Consider the following 20,921-nt stretch of genomic DNA (forward strand, 5'->3'; position numbering starts at 1 on the left):
AGAGCTCACTTGCCTTCTCACTCCTCCAGCTCCTCTTTGCCCATCTGGGGGAGTTTCAGAGGGTTTTGGCTTCCCGCAGAACCCTTCCAGCCCCTCTGGTATTTGGGTGTATGGAGCAGAGCTGGGAGCGAGCAGCACCCATCCCCACTGCTGATCCAGCAAGCACTGAAGGCTGAGAAATTAAAATAATAGCTAGATATGCTTTCAGGAGAGTGATTCCTCTGTGTAATTATAATACGTATTATCCTCCCTGTGAAAATACATTATATTGAATAAATTCCCTTTTTGAGCGGGCCTATTCATACTATTCATTTGTTTCAGTTCAAACATTTGCAGCTCGTCGATCTGGCAGCTCCTCGTGCCGAGCTGGAAGTTCTGTGCAGCTTATTTATCTGCTCGCCATGTTGCAGTGCGGGCTGGCGATAAGAAGAAAGCCATGATAGGTTTGCGAGCAGAGCTTAGATTTTTCAAAGATAATTTAATCAAAGCTATTAGGGAGTCAGAAAGAAAGATTGCTTTTTTATTCAGCCTAAAAACGAACCTTCGCTCTGCTTGGGAAATGGTGGGAACACCCCAAGTCATTCTCAGACACTTGAAAGGGAGCCAGGCTGGACGTGGCTCTGGGCAGCCTGGTCTGGTGGTTGGTGATCGTGCACATAGCATGGCGATGGAACCAGATGATCTTTGAGGTCCTTTTCAACCCAGGCCATTCTATGATGCTATGATGATTCTATGATTCCAGGGGAATGGCTGACGGTTGGATTGCGTGAGCTTCGAGGTCTTTTCCAACCTTAATCATTCTATGAGGGACCGTTGGCCGGCTCCGAGGGGTGGGACTTCCATGATGCCATTAGTTCTGACCTCCTCATTTACATCCTCTTAAAAATATATCTACCTAATTCATTTTTTTTTTTCCAGAGTACCAGGAGCGCTTTTGTGCCACCGCTGCCAAAGGAGAGAGATTTCTGAAAGTCCTTCAGCCTCAGCACAAATAAATAATGCATCGGCCGGATCGGCGGCGGAGCCCAAAGCCCTAAATCCCATCTGCGCGAGGCTGATCTCATGGCGAGGTGCACAGCCCCGTGATCGGGGAGCTGACAGTGTCCCTTTAATTTAATATCATTATTTCTGACTGGTGCGAGCAATCCGAAGGGCTGAGCGTTTTCATCTCTCATTGTGACAAATACGCGCTGTAATTCTTTGACCAAAATGTCAGTCTGCTCTGGAAATGAGTGGCCCTCAGAATGAGAAAGATTTCCAGGGGATTAAAACCGGGCCATTACTCTCTGGTTTAAATGCATTCAAGGCTCTGAAAGCCTATCTGCTTTGGTTCCTTTTGTACGAAAAGTTATTGACTTATCAAGGTTAAAATACATTCAGTATGGTCCAATAAAACAGGGATATCTCAGCATTCATGCTGTCATTTGCAGGTCCGTTTTCATGGCAACAGGGCTCTTTTCTGCACATTAAACGGTTCAGTTGTGCAAAGTTCAGACATTACATAAACAGAGAGGTAACAACAAAAAAAAAATCAATGAGCTCATGGGCATGGAAAAAGGAGATAGCATTGATTGGGGCCAGCATCGATATTTGGGATCGCTGGCTCCTGCCCTGCTCAGAGTCCTCCCGGACACAAAGGAGAGGCTGAAGGACACCAGGGGTAGGCTGTGCTTCCCTCCCGTTAATTAATGCACCTCGTTATGGGCGGGCAGCACCCACCCCTGTGCCACCTGGCAACTTTAATAGGGTCGCATCCACTTTGTATGCTTTGAGGGATCCTTGCTCCCTGTTTTGCTGCAGGGGGGATGCTTGGGGCCCTTTGCCTGGGGGACAGCCCTTTCCAAGTCTTGTCTATCCATACACATGGCACATCCCAAGGCAGAAAACATCTCTATCCCCATCAAAGGACACCAGTTCAGCCCCATGACAGCAAAAGGTCCTTGGCTGTAGGGCAGGGAGGGGGCATGGGGATGATGGGTGGTGGCATTCTAGTGCCATCGCCTTGTCTGCATCCCAGAGGTGGTGTTGATGCTGGGCGGATGGCAGCAGGCCGTGTGGGGCACTGGGGCGAGTGACGTTGATGCTGATGGGAAATGTCAAGCTTTTTGCTTGCTGGTCTTGGGGACTGAAAGAGATTTCAGCATTCAAATGCTCTTCAGAGGAGAGACACCAGCATCTGTTGGGGAAGAGAATGGAGAGCTGAGAATGGAGGGGAGATGGCCATGGGGCAGCTGAGTGTGAAGGAGGAGGAGAAGGAATGGGGAGAAGGAGGAGAAGGAGGTAGAGAAGGGGGAGGATGAAGGAGGAGGATGAAGGGGGGAGGAGGAGTAGGAGGAGAATGAAGGAGAAAGAGGATGAAGGAGGAGGAAGAGGAGGATGAGAAAAGAGCAGGAAGAGGAGGAGGAAGAGGATGAAGGAGGAGGAATAAGGAGGAGGAAAAGGAAAAAGCTGGGCAGGAGCAGGGCTTTCCCCAGACTGGGGGATTTGCCACCCTATACTCCCCATTCAGCCATGGGGTTGCTCCCCAGCACCCCCAGCATCCCAAATGTTCCCAGCATGGCCTAGTGCAGAGCCCAAGGAGAGAAACCACTCCCATCTTGTCCTTTGCTGAGCACCAGCAGCACCACAAGCAGCAGGGGTCAGCCCAAGGTCTGCTCCAGGGTACAGAAAACCCCAATCTGAGCAAGGAGACACTGCAGGATGCACATTTACATCTAGGCTCCATGTCCCAAGGCATCTCCGTGCTGGCACCGGGGTGCTGGGGGTCAAAGAGGCAGAAGCTCATGTGCCCTGTGTTTGTCCTTTTCTCTTTCCCACCCCCCTGGTTTATTTATAGATGCTGTGAGTTATTCATCTGCAACAAATCTCTCTTCCAGCCGGGTCCTGGGGCAGCCTGCATTATCTCCCAAGCAGCCACGCATCACCTGGCACGTTTTCCATGGGGGCACCAGCACTTGGCACCAATAACCCCAATACGTGTGGGGAGATGACTTGACAGAGCACAGTCCTGAGTGGGTCCCCAGGACACTGGATGGCAGATTACCTCCACCACAACCTGTGTCCTGGGGCCCTGCTTAGGACCGCGCCGAGACAGAATAGGGATGCCCGTGAATTTCCCTTCCACCTGATTCGATTCTCTTGACAGTCAAGAATTTAAAATGATTTATTAAAAATGTATAAAGCCCGGTTGTTGGTGTCTCTCCTCTTGATAAGAGCATTGTCTCCCGCGCCGCTCCCGTGTCAGATATGCTCAGCTTTGGTTTATGTTCCCCTCACTCAAACCGCTCCTGAAATGACATCCGTGCTGGATAAGAAGGATCCCGCCACTGTGCATATTAATTTTCAGCAGACTGCCTCAGGCAAACAAATTCAGACTTCAAGAGTCATTACAGCTGATCCGCGACCTCTGGAGAGGCGGCGGCGGTGGGAGATGCTGACATGGCGTGAAGGAACCCATGCTCTGCCCATGTCCTGCCCGTGCCCTGTCCATCTCTGTCCTCCCTTACCCACGTCCTTCCCTTCTCTGCCCATGCCTTGCCCATCCTTCCCCTTCCTTACCCATGCCCTTCCCATCCCTGCCTGTCTCTGCCTGTTCCTGCCCGTGCTCTGCCCATCCTTGCTCATTAGATATCTTTTCCAACTCTAATTATTCTACGATTCCGCATCCTGCCCAGCAATTCCCAGCCTTGCTCATGCGCTGCCCGCCCCTATCTGTCTGTCTCTGTTCCTGCCCATCTATGCCCATCCCACTGGATCCAGCCCCACTATCCCCAGTTTATTCCAATGGGATCAGGAGGTGGAAGGAGCCCAGCCCCATCCCGTCCTGTTTGGACGTGGGATTGCCTTCCCGACATCTCGGGCACTGCGAACGCAGCAGGAAGATGAATGAAGATGTATACAGCGTACGAACAGCTCTGTCCCCATGTGATATATTCCAGCCTTCAGCCATAAATCCGGTTATGGAGGCTCAGAGCAGAGGGCAGACAGAGGCAGAGGCACCAGCATCCCCAGCGCAGCAAAGGTCGGGGCGAGCAAGAGGTTGGGCTCTGGAGGCTTCAGACCCAGGAAGGATTTATTAGAAAGAATTTGGAAACCAAGGAAAAAGACTGGGAACCCTCCATCTGTGCACCCATCCTGCTGGTGCCTGAGACGCTCCACTCATTTCTCTTGGGCAGCAATTTCCCATACAGTGGCACCCATCACATCTCTGGCATTGAGTTCATGGGTTGGAGGTAATGCCAAGTGTGGGTTTGGCTTCTATGGGACCAGAGGGGGCCAGGGTTGGCGTCATGCACTGCTGAGCTTTACAAGCATTTATGGGTGTCCCCCTGCTGTGGGGCTTTGATCCCAGTGTAAAAAGAGCAAATGCAGCTGGCCCCTATACAGTGGGAGCAGAGCAGCTTTGAAGTATCCCAAAATCAAATGGGAGGCACAAAAGCAGCGTCTGTTTATTCCTCTGCCATTCAGATGGGAAGGAAGGAGCCTTCCTCTCCCTTTTTATTTGCTTGTTCTCAATTAGGAGCTGGCTCTGGCTCACACCATAAAACGTGCAAACTTTCTCTGGGCAGCCCCAGGGGGAAAATGGACTGGGTGGGATGTAGGGATGGGATGAGATAGAGAAAGGGATGGGGATAGGGATGGGATGGGATGGGGATGGGGATAGGGAAGGAGATAGGGATGGGATTGGGGTAAGGATGGGATGGGGATGGGATGGGGATAGGGATGGGATGAGGATGGGGATGGGATTGGATGAAATGGGGATGGAGATTGGGATGGGATGGGGATGATGAATAACTCAGGGCCTTGGCACAGCCCCCACCTGCCCCCATGGCCAGCCCTTGCCATCCACTCAGCTCCTTCTCCTGGGGACCTCACGTGGCTCCAGGTGACAGCAAGCAGGTCTCCACCTCTGCCAGGCGATTAGGCGGATTATAGCAATTAGCCCTGTCCCTAATTCTCACCCTGTTTTATCTTTTACCTTTCATAGGCAGGAGAAAAAAGCTGCTTTTTCGCACCCAGTCCCCATCCCCCTTCTTTTTCCTTTCTTGGTGGCCTCTTTCAACCCTCGGAGGGGAAGAGCCCAGTGTGTGTGCGTGTGAGCGTGTGTTTTTGTGAGAAAAATACGCATTGATCATTTCTGGGAATCAGACTGTTTTTTACTCTGAAGCATCCATTATACACAGCTGCTTAATTGACGAGTGCTGCCTAGTCACCTCGGATGCTGGAGTAAAACAGCCTAAAAGCTCCAGCTCAGAGGAAGTCCATGCTTTATAAATTGATTCAGGAGGAGAGAGAGCGAGTGAGCGAAAAAAGCATTAATTACAGATGCTTCTGTGGGCACTGTTTTATGGCAGAGAGACCAGGATGTGGGCAATTCTCCTAAATGTGCTGATTAGACAGCACTTCATGTCTCGGAGCACATTAAATGGGCTCTGTAAAGCTATTAAAGATGCAGTGCCATAAAGAATTGAAGAGAGAAAGGGAGCGGCGGAGCTCCAGCCCTGCTCCTGCAGGCAGAGCTCAGCAGCAACAAGTGGGTAGGGGGGTCCCACGAGCCCCCCTTCTGTGGGAGACAGTGTCCAGATCTGGGAACTGCCAGCCCTGGGGATGTCATCCCTAGGATGGGAGAGGGGCTGGATCTCAGCCCTGACTTCTCTGACTGTCCCCTTCTAGCAGGGGCTGTCCACACTCATTCTAACAGCAGGGGCTGAAATGGGGCCTCCTTGCACCATCCCTGCTCCCAGCAGGTCCCTCTTGGCAGTACAGAAGCAACAAGGTGGTGCTGGCTGCTGGTGTTTCGGGGATTATCCCCAGAGCATCCCTGGAACATCACTGCACATCCCCAGAGAATCTCCAGAGCATCCCTAGAGCATCACTGCATATCCCCAGAGCATCCCCAGAGCATCCTTGGAGCACCCTAAGGCATTCCTAGAGCATCCCTGAGGTATCCCTTGAAGACAAACTTCTTCCCCTTCTACTCTGTATCCCCATGCTTGTCACCCTGGAAAACAAAAACAAATAAAAACAACCCCCAAGACCACACTGGGTGAAATCATAGCATTTTGAGTGGTTTTAGCTTCAACCATGCTCCCTGGCCATCCAGGCAGCCTGGAGCTGCTAGGAGCTGTCGGTGGCAGGGCAGCAGCATCATGCCCTCTCCAGCAAGCATCCTTTCAGTCCCATCTAGTCTTCAGGTCAATATTAGATGTGTGATCCTCACATGTGGGAACTCCCTCATCCTCAGTCCTAGGTCCAGCAGGGCATGCAATGTTAACAGAGCCCCTCTGTGCCTCCGTGCCGACAAATCAATTAGTCAGGACGCAGCTCACCAATTAGCATTCATCAGTATTATTATTCATTTGCGCACTGCAGATTTCTGGGAATTAATCAGAAGCTTGATGGGAAGGAGGCTCAGGTGCCAATGATGCCCAAAGCTGTGGCACTAAGGGATGGGATGAGGATGGAGATGGGTGGGGATGGGGATGGGGGTTGGGGTGGGGGTGGGGATGGGATAGGAATGGGACGGGGATGAAATGGGATGGGATTTGGGGCTGTCATAGGTGATGCTGAATGAGATCTGTCATCCACCTTGCACCCAACTAGAATGACCCAATGAGGCATGCACCGGTGCCAGTGCTGGGGGCTTTGGGCAGCAGATGGGATCACTCAGGCGGCTGCACGCACGTGTGAGCAAACAGGGCAGGAATTCACAATTGAGGCTATGAAAGCACGGAGCTGTGCTGGCTCACCACAGCCCCATGGGAGCAGCGTGGCCCCAGCACAGGGCACAGCCCCACGCAGTGCATGCAGCGCACACGGTGCGTGCAGTGGGAGCAGCACACGCAGCACCCGCGGTGCTCGCCGCGCGGCCCTCTGACGGATAATCAATTTCCCTGAGTCAGAGAGAGACGCACTGTCCAAACGCATCAGCCTTTAAATGCCAACTTTCCTAATGCGATTTTACAATTTCCTATAATTGAGTCGCAGTGAAACTTCCCCCCCTTTCCCTGGTAATTAGGCGGAATGAATTCAGCGCTCCCCAGCCTGCCGCAACCTCCGGTCTGACAGATCATATCCCCTAAAAAACCATGTCACGCCGTCCCCAGCCGTGAAAACCCGCTTGGGATGAACCATGGCTTTGGGGCAATGCAATTGGGTGCCTCAGGAGCTACCCTTGGCCAGCAGCCAGCCCCAGGGCCAATGCACATCTGCTCCAAACACAGCCATGCCACTGAATGGCCACCTCGTTTTTTTGGGTATAAAACCCTTGGAGATGAGGAAGAGGAGGGCAGGATCCCTGGGCACAAGTCCTACATGCCAAGCAGGGTCTGATGCAGTAATGTCTGGGCACATGTCCCTTACAAGGTTTCCAAGTCCTTACCCTGGAGCTGGGCAACTGGTGCATAGCTGGTGGCCAGTGGGGTCTGGGAAAGCTGTGGAGACAGGAATGGGCTGGGGATGGGAATGGGGAAGGGGAAGGGGATGAGGCCATGCCACCAGGAGCTCTGGCGCAGCTCAAGGTTAGCGCTGGCAATTAAGGACTGGGATTTGCATGCAGCAAATACTTCTAGCTAATTACAGGTTTAAAAAGAAAATGATTGGAGATAGGATTGTTTGCAAAATTGGGGCACAGCAGAGGAGCAGCACTGCGGTCAGGAAGCTTAACAGCTTTAACCCAGTGCTGGCCAAGGTACAGCAGCACATCTGGGGGTGTCCCATCTAGAGGTGTCACATGTGGCTGGCTGTAGCAGAAGCTGGCGATGTTCCATTGTTGGTGATGGCCCTGCTGTGACGAGGTCATGAAGCCCCAAGGGTCACAGAGGAACCCTCACCTCTAGGGGCTGCTCAGTGGCACCCGCTGCCCCCAAGCCCTGGCACAGCTGACCAAACTGGGGTGAAGGAGCGTGGCCCGGCCATCTCCAAGTTCCCCACTAAACCCAGTGTAAAAAAAAAAACAACAGGACCAAACACCAGGATGCTGAATGGATTCATTTAATTTTCCCTTCTCATTTGATCAAGAGCAGGGTGACATTTGGCAAAAGTTGCTGATGAGGGATTGAATGATTAATTGTCATGACAACCATTCCTGGTTAATGACAGGGATGAGATTGTGGCGGCATAAAAGGCAGCGAGTGGCCTTGAGTGCCTTGGTGCTAAATTACTAGGCATGTCACTGTTTGTGCTTTTGGTAAAACGTGGCCATGCGTTTCTAATGAGAGGTTAACTGTGTCCCCAAAGTAATTACAACTGATTGAAGAGGTAGTTAGTAATTAGAGGATTAACTGTAATGAGTCTCACCTGCAGCGGTTGCCATGGTGACAGTATTTTAGATGATTGGAGTTAAAATAGGACGGGTGACAGGGTGCTGGGGGTTGTGCTGGGGGTGCTCCCTGCTGTGCCCCATGGCGAGCCCCACGGCTGGACCCCCCAGCTCGTGAGCTCGGGAGCCATCCAAGGGGACCACAGGTAGAGGTTGGGATGTCCCCTTGGCCACCAGCAGCATTGTCACCTGGGCCAAGAGATGCTGCTTTGACTCTTCTCATCCCCTCCCTCACTGAGATCACCATTTACAGTCCCATGTAAAACCTTCAAGTACAGTATCTTTAATTATTCCATCCATAAATGATAAGAACCATTCATTTCAGGGCTCTCATTACAAATTTATACCTCTGTTTAATGCGCTCACCAACATCAGCCATCCCATGGCTCTGGGAGAAATATTGAACAATCCTTCCTGGAAAAGCTGAGCGGGTGCCGCTTGGGCAATTTTGGACTTGGGAAGAGAAATGGGTGAGAGCAGGATGATATTGGTTTTCAAAATGAGAACAGAGTTCAGCCCATGGGGGCCAGGTCTGGACAAGCTGGAAGCCATGAATCAGTTCCGAGGCTCAGAGCTGCTCATGGAGGCTTTCAGAGAGGATTCTGCCTCTGGTTTTGGAAATAGTTAAAAATGAACTTTGTGTTAGTATAAAAACAAAGATGTGAATGTCCTATTTTTGTATGTAGAGATGCACGTAATACATATATGTGGGATCTGCATCCAGATTTCCAGGGAACGGCTGCATGGTGGATGGGGACAGGGATGGGGATGGAGATGGGGATGGGGATGGAGGGGGGAATGGGGATGGGGATGGGGAATGGGGACGAAGACATGGATGAGATGGGAACGGGGATGGGAACCTTTCACCAGCAGGCTCCCAGAGCCCAGCACACAGCAGCAGGTTTCCCTCCAGTCTGTGTCTGTTTCTGTGGGTACAACAGCAGCGCACAGGGAAGCAGAGCACACCAGCAGGCCCTCTCCTTGGCAGACAGGATGGCTGCCCGCCAGTAGCATTTAATGCCATTACACCACAGATACAAGCATTAAAGTTGGCTTTTATGGATCATAAAATCTATTATTACTGCTCGCTGCAGCCACCAAGCCCAGCTGTGTGGGTGCACAGTCCCCTCCTGCACCATCCCATTTTTAGAGACTCTGCTCAGGAGTCCTGTGGATGGGAGCCACTACAGTGGGGACACTGCATGGAGGGGTGACAGCAGCACTGTGAGAAAGGGCTTGATGCAGAGTGTTTGATGAAAATGAGTTTTGCAGAGATGTTTGGTGGGATCTCAGAGCCGTGAGGGAACCTGGGTTGGAAGCACGTGCTGTGCCTGGTGCAAATTGAAATTGAAAACTCTCCAAACACAACATAATTAATGAGAATATTTGCATGAAGGTCTTACGTTGTTTTGTTTTTTTTTTTAACTGCAAATCTTAAATTTAGGGGCAGCTATTACCTGCCAGGACTTCTTTAAAGAGGAATTAGTAGTAGCTGCTGTAATTGCACACAAGAAGGAGTATCCTTCTGTGAAAGATAAGCTTATAATAAGCTGTCATTGCTGGATAGCTTTAGAGCATTAACATGTACATTAATAGACATGTAATTGGGTGTCCCCATCCAGGGATGGCTCTTTGTCACTGCTCCCAGTGTCCAGCAAAAAGGAACCTGTGAAACTGTTGCCTCGCAGAGGGTGTGCCATGCTGTACCATGCTCACGGATAGGATAATCTGTGGATGGGATGCACAGTGGATGGATTGCTCAATGGATGGAATGCTCCATGGATGGGAAGCTCACTGAGTGGGATGCTCCATGGATGGGAAGCTTCATGGATGGGATGCCCACTGTTTGAGGTTCTTGCCCTGTGCCTTGCTCACTGAATGGACTCACTACATTTTCCAGGGCTCACCCCCACCTCTACCCCAGGCTCCTCTCCACAAGCATAGCCGAGAGGCTCTCAATTATATTAACAACAGTTTTCATTGAAATTAAAAATATAATTCATGAAAGCCCTTCTGCTCATGTTGGGCTCGGCAAACACTCAGCGTTTCCTCCCCCTCCTTTTTAATAAAACCTAAACTGCTAAGATAAAATACTTGACAGAGTCCTTTAAATATGTGCAAATATATATTTGCACTCTTTTTTTCTTTCCTCCTGGAGGCTCTTCCATTAGGTAATATTTGTTGCCAACATTAATTTCATTAGATTTGCATGGCATTTTAATAGGAGCCCCGGTGTTTTTTTTGCATATATTAGCATGCAGAAGGAAGTGAAGATCGACAAATTATAGCAAAGTAAAAATCGGTTTTAACAGCAGCAAAGGGAATTTCTCAGGAGCACATTTGGGATCTCAGCACCAGTGCTGAGGAGATGGAGCCAATGGACACCACGGCCACGGCCTACTGCTAAATTGGGCCGTCATGGAATAGCAGAGTCGTTACAGTTGGAAGAGATCTCTGAGATCTCCAAGCCCAACCCACCCCCACCGTGCCCACTGACCGCATCCCTCAGACCACATCTCCACCATCCTTGAGCACCTGCAGGAACAGTGACTCCACTGCTTCCTATCAGAAGTTTAAAGTGGGATCTGGGATGTGACAGGAGCTTAATGAAGACATTTCCAACCTGATTGCCACGCGTACACATGGGGTCTGATTGCAGCCCGAAACCCAAGTAGAAGAGCTCACAAATTAAAGATGTGTTGATTATGCAAACTTGATCTCGTGTTTATTTCTCATAAATAAGGCATGAGTGCGGTTCAGCTCTCCCATGCAGGCTTTGATGGTGATATTTATTGTATGCAAATGGAAGGAGAAGCAATCAGCTGTTATCAGACAGCGCCTGCGATCAGCCTGGAAATAATAACAACTGGGGAAACACTTTCACATCGATGGGGATGGAGATGATACGGTCTTCACCCGGAATTTACCGCCCCATTGGCGGATGTGATCCCCTTACAGCCATCCCAGAGATGCATGGAGGATTTGGGGCATTTTGCTGGAGGCTGTGTTGGATTCTGCAACCCCAGCCCCCCCAGCACGATGATAGATAACGCTTTGAGGTGCAGGAACAGCAGAACTGTGTGGTCCTGCCCGCCGGTGCCACTTTGGGGAAAGCTTTGGGAAGGAACCTGTTATGATGATAAATGCACTGAGGATGTTTTTTTTTTTTTTTTTTTCCTCCCCTTCCACATCATTTTATAGGAAATACAAGTTGGAAACGAAATTGAAATGAAAATGAATAAATATTTCATAGGATACAATTACCGTGGCTCAGGACCAAGACAACTGCAGCAGATCCTGCTGCACAGAGTGCCTTAGCAATTCAGCAGTCCCCGATTGCTCTCTCGCCTTCTAATCCAATTTTTACCAGCACAAATAACCCCATCAGCTCAGGAGGTGCCAGGGTGAGACCAAAGCATCACCACAGGGCTGGGGCTCGTGGTGCTGCCGTGCCAGGCTGGCTGCAGGGCAATATGAAGGAAAATCGAGTCAAATCCAATTCTGCACCATAAAAACAAGAAGGGGATACAAAACAGCAGAGGAACAATGAGGAAGATCACAAATTCAATAAAAGGTCCTGGCGCAGCGGGTCCCTGAGTCCCGCGGCTCACAGTCTCCATATTGATTTCCCATCCGCTCTCCCCGTGTCGCTGCTCCAGCAGACGGTGACAAACGTCCCCGCCGGGCCACCGGGCCAGTGGGATGTGGCCATTCACAGCCATTGCCTGTCTGCTGGGAAGAAAAAGCACTTTCTGCAGAGCACGGCAGGGAGTGGAGGATTTATGAGAAGCAATTTGGTGGAGAGAGTTTATTTGGTTTGTTTGCTTTTCTGGCCGGGGCTGCTCAGAGCCCTGGGGCTGTGATGGCATTGGGAGCAGTAGGAGCAGAGCTGAGAGTGGGGTGGCATGAGCCAATGGGTGACACAAGCAAGGGATTGACAAGATCCAGGGTGTGGCATAAGCCAGCGTGTGACATCAGCTGGTAGGTGACAAGAACTGATGGGTGGCAAGACCCGATGGGTGTGCAACATGATGGAAAGCACAGCAACCACAGCAGAACAGAAAAGCCCTAGGCTGCAGCAAGCAAGAATTTGCTCAAATGCAACAGCCATAGGCACATAAATAAAGGGAAGAACTTGCTTACCTTCAGAAGGGCACAAGTACACAGAGACCTCCAGCAAGAGCCCCTTACCTCCAATGCCAACCCTTAAATGAGATCTGGGAAGGGGTGGATCCTGGCTCCATCCCTTCTGATCACTCAGGTACATTGCATACACCTGAGCTCCCCTGGATTGGCCCTGCCTTCCCACCAGGTGCCCAATCACTGGTTCAAGCCGTAACTCAGCGTTTCTGCTGCAGGGTGGCACAAACCAGTAGGTGACATGAGTCAGTGTATGACACAAGTCAATGGGTGACGTGAGCCAGGGATTGATGAGAGCCAGAGTGTGGCATGAGCCAGTGAACGATATGAGCCAGAGGGTGACACAAGTAGATGGGTGACATGAGCCAGGGGGTGGCATGAGCTGATGGGTGACAAGAGCCAGTGGATGACACGAGCCAGAGGGTGGCAGAAGCCAGAAAGTCACATGCGCAAGTCGGTAACTTGACCTGTGCTGTGCCGCCCTGCTCGCACGCTCTCCCATCACCGGCTCCCAGCGCCCACCTGCAGCCTTCAGACTTGAAGCTGGAGCACGTGAGAGCAGCAGACACCCTCCCCACGCTGCGCCAGGCCCGCTCTGTTTGCTGTCAGGTGCTTACAGGCGGGCTCAGAATCCGACGGCGCTTTGATGCTCGCGGCAGGCGCAGCGCTGATGGCGGGCGCGCGGGGCCGGCTCAGCCTTTGAACACGCATTACAGGGAAAACTCAACAAAATGGCACATCCGCACAGCCTCGGCGGCGGCGTGTTTTCCCAAAGCAGGCATAAAGCAGACACGCAGACAGTGCTTTGCAAACAATTTAATTTGCGTAATGCTTTGATATAAATGAGGATGGGGCGAGTCAGGCTCGGAGACGTGAGAGCTGTCGGACGCGGGAGGTGTCTGCGTGGCGTGTGACTCGCTGGCGTGCCGTGCACCAGTTGTGCCGTGTATCCATATACAGACAACCACAGAACATCCCAGGTTGGATGTACCGTGCACCACTATGCCACGTGCCCCTGTGCCATGTACCAGCTGTGCCACGTGCTCATGGAACCGTGCCCATGCGCCCGTTTGGCCACGTGTCCATGTGCTCGTGTAACTTTTTCTGTGTGCCCACATATCTGTGAGTTCATGTGTCAAATAGCACTGTACCCTGAGCCACTGTCACCCCCTGAGCCACCCAGCCCTGCCCAGCACCCCAACAGTGCCGTGGCTGTGGGAAACCTCCCCATGCAGCACCCTAAAGAGACAGGGCTGGGCACGCTGAAGGAGCGCGGCTGTCAGATATGGGGCACGCTGAAATATTAATGGAACTAACATTTCAATTACCTTTTATCTGTACAGGCTCAGGCGGCAGCGAGGGGGCTGGGGCCGCCTTCCCCCATCCCTCCTCCCCCCCCCCCCCCCCCCACACATGCTGTCACCCAGACATTCATGCTGTGCTGGTTCTTTTTATTGGTTTTCATCACTTTTGACATTGCCAACAATGAACCTTGAAGTAAATTTTCAGTAGTGACTGTGTCAGTGGAAAAGCGTCTCCCCGTCATTTTTCTAAATTAGGCGATGATTTGAGTCCTTCTAGCTGGGGTTGGGGGAGAAGTGGTGGGGATGAGCTGGGGAGGCATCCATTGTGCTGCAGGAATTGCCCTGAGCAGTGCCCAGAAGTGCCCCATCACCAGATGTGCCCCATCTCCAGATATACTCCATATGAAATGTTTCCCGTTCCATATGTGCCCTATTAACGAGATGTGCTCCATGTCAGATGTGTCCCATCTCCAGAAATACCCCATACTCGATGTTCTCCTACCAGATGGGCCACAGTGCTAGATGTGCCCTATTGCCAGATGTTCCCCCTAACCAGGTGTGCCTTATTACCAGGCGTGCCCTATTTACCACATGCGCCCCTATCAGATACGTCTCATACCTGATGTGTCCTACTACTAAATGTGCTCCATCTCCAGATGCACCCCATTTCTGATGTGCCCCATACTGGCTATACCCAATACCAGCTGTGCCCCACAACAGGGCTGTGACCCTCTCACTCATCCCAGTCTCCGCATGGCACCAGCACCCCCCGCTCCTGCTGCGATGGTGGATGTCAGAAATCACTCATCCTAATTAAATCGCTACTGACTTCCACTTGCGTCCTCAGTCAATAGTTCCTTTAATGCTATCGGAGACGGAGCTGGCTCTCAGCTAAAGACATTTCCTCCATGCCTGATCCGTTCTGACGGCGAGCGGATGGCTGGCCATGATGGGGGAGGAGAGCTGCCGGCCGGGATGTCACCACAGTGTGGGGACGTGGGGAGCAACATCGCTGTCCCTGGGGACTGCTCAGTCCAAGCACCCTGAGGGCTAACATCCTGGGAACTCACTTGGGAGCCATTGCCCACCCTGGCCCCTCACTGAGACCCAAATCCTTGAGCACATCCCTCCTGGCCCCTTCCAGGTATGGGAGATGGGCAGGGATGCAGGTGGGGATGCGTGAGGGACACACATGGCCCTGCTGTGGCATGGGCTGGGAGCAAGCACAGCGATGCTGCAGATGTCAGCCCCACTCACAGCACACAGCTGGCATGATGGAAGCCCTGCCTAACCTATGGCACTCTGTGCCGGCCGACCACCGCACGGTGCTGATGTGTCCATACACCTCTGCCAAGCCCAGCCCTTCCAGCCCCGGGGGAGGCTGAGCAGAACTTTAATTTTAATGTTCATCGAGCATGTAAAGGGAAAAAAAAATCAATTTAATAACCTCTCTACAAACAGCGCCTGGAGGCTGCTGGGCAAACACGGCTCGCAGAATTTCTGCAAGTCCTTGTGCTGCTCTGTGTCACTGTGGTGCATGGGTGGGATGGGGCTGTGTAGGATGCACACGTTGCATGGGATGCGTGGGGTTGCATGGGATGCACGGAATGAACATGATGCAGGGGGTGCATGGGGTGTGTGGGGTGAACATGAGGCCTAGGGTGCATGGGGTGCATGGGATTGAACATGATGCATGGGCTGCATAGGATTCATGGGCTGCCTGGGGTCTATGGGATACATGGGGTACAGCTGCCTCCACTCTGGTGGGTAGAAACTGGAAATGTTGTTAAGCCATGAAAATAAAGGAATATACACGTAGGGTAAATAAATGCATCCAAATTTCCCTCCATCTAGGGGTGCCACGGGGGTGGCAGGGGCAGAATATGACAGCACAGTCCCAAAGCCAGAAGGAACACCAGCACTGCCATCTCCACCCCAAATGGGGAGCAACCCAGCTGCAGGGCCCTGCCACCAAGGGTCTGAGCTCAGCTTTAATTTTAATGCTCATTGAGCGTGGAAAAAGGAAAAAAGAAAATAAATCAATGGAATGAGCTCAATTTGCCATCAACAAGAAGGCTGCGGTGAGCAGCGCTGGGGGACACCCCATGGTGTGGGCAGATGGTGTCAATCCCCCCTGTACAGGGGACACAGGGACACGGGGACATGGAAGTGTGGGGACAATGGGGCCAGAGGGAGATGGAAACAGGGGGTGTGGGAACATGGGGCACAGGAAGGTGGAGAAGTGGAAATGAGGACACAGTAACGTGGGGACACGGAGACATGGGGATATGGAGGAGTGGAGAGGGGGGGATGCAGGAACAGGAGGACACGGGGACATGAATCTGGCAGCGCAGAGCAGTGCCAGAACATGGGATTCTGTCCCCAAAAGTGTCACCCATGTGTGCATCCCCCACAGCACAGCACAAGAAGGGGACAGCACGTGACAGCAGCCCTGCAGCGTGGCGCTGGGGACAGGGATGGCCACCACGTGGTCCTGCTCAGCCTGAACGCCGGATGCAAAGCAAAAAGCAAAGCAATCGATTCCTTTAGCCACAATTTGGGATTATAATGATTTTGCATTTAAATAATTATCCGCTCTCTCCCCGTTAGCTCTGCTGAGTCGGGAGAAAATTTTGCATCTTATTTATGAATATGGGTTCCTTTCGTCATCCCCTTTCCCTTTCCCAGCTCATTAAACGTGCTTTCAGCACACACTTCAAATGGCACATCCCTCGCAACGCGCCTGCCCCAAAGTGCATATTAACAACTGTTTGCTATCAGCTTTTGATTACATTCCTTTTTATCTTTACATTTCAATATCATTACAAATCCTAGTGTTATTCAAATTACATCAATTATTCAATTTCTACGCAAAGTCAGGCTGCACAATGGCTGCGCAGCACTGCTCCAGCCCTTCCGAAAGGATTTACAATTCAGATGGGATCCATCCGAGTGCCATTAACCTTTACTTTGGGCCCCTGATAAAACCAATGAATTGATTCAGAGACACTTTCACATTCATTTGGGGAGGCAGTTCTTGGCGGGGAATTGTGCAAACCAACTTTCTGTTGGCTTTGGTGGCAATTTCCCTGTGCCGTGGGTCACAGCCCCTTTTTGCTTTGCTGCTCCCATTGGCCCCATTGAAATTCCCATTGAACCCACTGGGATTCCTACTGGCCTTATTGGGACCCCCCCAGTGACCCCACTGAGATCCCCACTGGGATCCCCATTGGCCCCACTGAGATCCCTGTTTGGCCCCATTGGGATCCCCATTGCTTCCAGAGCAACGCCCCGCTCCCAGCCCCGAAGCCCCCTCTGTATCTCCCCATTCCTCTCCTCTGGTGACACACAGATAAATAGCCCCTGTCATCGTCACTGTCCTGCCAAGAGGAGGTGTCACTGTGATTTATGGCACTATCTGCAGTGGCTGTGGTACGCTCTGGGGCCGGCAGCCAGCGCTGTGCCATGGGGGATGCAGCCACCCCAGGGACCCTATAGGGGCTGGGGGCACCGGTGCTGCCCCTACTGTAGGTGGGACCACTGGATTTATTCCTTTTCAGTTCCTTTTGCCTGGCACAAGCGTGATTAGCACATCAAAAGGCTGCACTGCTTTGCTTAACGATATGATATGCTTAACCGCTTCATTAATTGAATCGTGGCAGCGTTTGTTTGTTCAGGTTGGTTTCACTGTAACGAGTCTATTTTATTTTGACTGGTTTTGTGTTTTGGGAGTGGTTTTGAATTCTGGCTCTGCAATGCATCAGTGGGGCTGGGCAGGGGGACCTGGCAGACCTGGGGTGGCCCTGGGGCTTTTGTGTGAAACACCGGCTCAACAGCCCAATGCCATCAGTGTCCCTGAGCATCCCAGTGTTACTGATGCCCCTGAGTATCCCAGTGCCATCAGTGACCCTGAGCATCCCGCTGTCATTGATATCCCGGAGCATCCATCCCAAGGGTCTTGATACCCCTGAGCATCCCAGTGCCATCCATGTCCCTGTTCTGCCCTCAGGATGATGGATCCCACTCGGGGGCTTGGAGCTGGGTCAGGTCAATGCTCACCACGGCACAGCAGTGTGGTTTATCGCTCTCATTTCATCCCATTGCTGCTCCGGATTCCCTGCAGCTGCTGGGATGCTGGCCAGGCTGAGCACAGCCTGGGAAGGGGAGACACTGGGGTTGGGAGGGAGAGAATCCTCAAGGAATTCAGACAGCAAATCATTGGGATATGAAAAGAGCTGCTGATGCCTCATTAACAACTTTGAAAAGCATCCGGTGTAAAAAACACTCTGCCCTTGTATTTGGTGTTTTTTTTTGCTCATTCCTCCTCTTGTCCTTGATTAATAAGGACATTTGCATGTAAATTGGCTCCTGGCTCTTTACTCACCTGAAACTCATCCAGGCCTGCAGCCAGTGCCCTGCCAGGCCTGGGAACCTGCAGTATGGCACGGCACGGCATGGCATGGTGCAGCATGGCATGGCACATTGAGCTGGGACACATATCTCTGCTTTGCTCTGCAGTGGCCAACTCGAGCTACTGACATCTGCAGGGCTGGGACACGGGGCCAGGATGTAGGGCAGGGACATGCAGCTGGGGCACAGGAATGGGACACAGGGATAGGACATGCAGATAGGACAAAGGAATGGGATGTGGGACTGGAGCACGGGGGGTGGGACATGGGGGTGGAATATGTGGGTGGGACACAAGGATGGACCAGGGAATGTGAGGGGGATAGGAAACAGGGATGGGACAAGGGGATGCGACACAGGGACGGGACATGGAGATGGGATGCGGGAAAATGACATGGGGATGAGATGGGGATGGAATACAAGGATGAGACACAGGGATGAGACATGGGGATGGGACACAGAGATGGGACATGGGGACGCAGCACAGGAGCCAGGGAAGCCTCCAGCCCTGCAGTGCCTGCGATGCAGCGTGCCACTGTTGTGCGTCACACGTCGGCTCTGAAATCCTATCCTGTCACACTGAGAAGTGCCTCTGAAATGACTACTTTTCTGTTTATTGTACAAAACCATTTTACAATTGTTTGAACAAGCTTCCCTCTCCAAGCCTGCTCTCCCCAGAGACTTAATTTTCAAAAACAAATGCATTCACTGAATGCATATGGAAAAGCGCCTCTCAGTTGGGCGATCCGTCTGGCTGGGTTTGATGTGTCACTCCTGCATCGTGTCACTTTTAAAGGTAACATTTTGTTAATGGAAAACACTTCGGGGCTGTTTCTTCCTCTAGCCTGGGCAGGTTTGGGGATGGGTGAATGGATGGGGTCAGCCATGTGCCACCGTAATGTCCCCGTGCCACCGCTGTGAGGTCACCATTGGATGTGCACAACCCGCTGCCATCTGTCCCGTCCCCAGAACATCCATCCCCACGCACACAGAGCTCTGAGTGTGGTAGGGCAGTGGGGATGCAGATGCCACGTGTGGGGGTGAGCCCCCATTTGTGTCACTTCCAACCTGCCATTGTGAATCAAAGGAGCTGCCACGCACGCTGCCACCCATTCTTCTCATATCACTCACGCCATTTCCATGCTACATTGTGACAATAGGGTATAATTAAGGTGTCAGCATATCATTTAGCCTTTTCAATATAAAACCAGGAGACAGGCTGGGAAATCTGTAGTCTTCTTTAATGAGGAATGCAGGGGGGAAAAAAAGAGAGGAGAAAAAAAGATGGCGACTTGGGGAAAGTGAGACAAAGGGGCCTTGGTGGTGCAGGGCACCACAGGATGTGATGGCACTGATGGGAAACCCTCTGAGCTGCAGGGGCGTCCCTGGGCTCTGAGAGCACCCTGAGCTTTGGGATTATGGGCTTTGGGATCATCCATGGGCTTTGGGATCATCCGTGGACTTTGGAAACATCACTGGACTTTGGGAGCATCCCTGAGCTTTGGGAGCATCCACTGGAGAGCTTTGGGAGCATCCCTGAGCTTTGGGATGATCCATGAGCTTTGGTATCATCCGTGGGATTTGGGAGCATTTCTGAGCTTCAAGATCAGCCATAGGCTTTTGGATCATCCATGGGCTCTGGGAGCATCCCCTGCCTTTGTCTGCTCCGGGTGCAGACTCAAGAGGAAGTTTCTGCAAGATGGATGTGCGGCCCCATGAATGCAGACATGTTAAATATGAGATCCCGGCAAGAGGTTTCCTTAGCAACAATAATGAAGTGAGAGAGAGAGAAAAGCTCTCACGGCTCCATTCCCTCCTCTTGGGACTTTTTAGTGGTTTCGGGTACTTCTGATAATAGAAGTGCATTTGCAAGCACCCGGGCTGGCTGCAGGAATGGGATGCTTGGGGAAGAGATACGCACTGAGCATCGCTCTGTCCTCAGGGCTCTGCACCACGCCGAGGGGCTCCCCCGGAGAATGGGGACAGCCCCATTCTCATCCCATTGAGCCACCAAGTCCCCTTCCTCACCTTTTGGTTTTCCCAATCCCACTGCCAAGCATCATGCTGCCCCTTCCTCCTCAGCTCTCCGGGTGATGGCACTGTGCCTTGAAGCACAATTACAGTAAATAAATCCGATTAGAAGTACTTTTACTACCGCATGCGTCTCATTACAATGTGCCAAAACCCCTGGCTCCTGGGAGCTCCGATATAATGAGGCCAGGATGTATGTGTGCTGGAAAAATTAATGCTTATACGAGTTAATTTGTTTTTATTAGCACGCGTCGCCAGGCAGCGAGGATGGGGACAAGGAGACGTGGGGACCTGTGTGCCATCGCCATCCCCATTGCACACCAAATCATGCTGGGGGATGCGCCGAGCCATGGGGCAACGCTGACCGGACAGCATCTCCTCAGTGCTTCATCCCAAAAGGATGCTGGACAAGGTCACATCTCATTAATAGACTAATTAAGAGGAATGCCATGCCCAGGGAGGGGGTGGGGTCGCTGTTCCTGGAGGTGCTCAAGAACCATGGAGATGTGGCACTTGGGGACACGGTCAGTAGGCATGATGGGGGAGAGCTGGGGTTGGATTTGGCGATGTTGGAGGTCTTTTCCAACCTTCATGGTTCCGTGAATGGCTCCTTAACGAATTCACGCGTGGGCATGGTGCTGATGGGTTGACAGTTGGACTTGGTGATCTTGCAGGTCTTTTCCAACCTTAATGATCCCATGATTCTGTGATTCCCCATG

At 51.9% G+C, this 20,921-nt stretch overlaps 1 long non-coding RNA gene across 1 annotated transcript; it reads right to left on the reverse strand.

The window, feature by feature from the left end:
- Positions 1–11,003: 11,003 nt before the first annotated feature.
- LOC128084772 (uncharacterized) lies at positions 11,004–12,547 on the reverse strand. The gene is made up of 2 exons (XR_008208674.1): positions 12,464–12,547; positions 11,004–12,049 (listed from the first exon to the last, which is right to left on the reverse strand). It is a non-coding gene; the product is annotated as an uncharacterized LOC128084772 (long non-coding RNA).
- Positions 12,548–20,921: the final 8,374 nt, after the last annotated feature.

The sequence above is a fragment of the Tympanuchus pallidicinctus genome, unplaced genomic scaffold, assembly GCF_026119805.1.
Source record: "Tympanuchus pallidicinctus isolate F22 unplaced genomic scaffold, pur_lepc_1.0 scaffold28, whole genome shotgun sequence".
Lineage (NCBI taxonomy): Eukaryota > Metazoa > Chordata > Aves > Galliformes > Phasianidae > Tympanuchus > Tympanuchus pallidicinctus.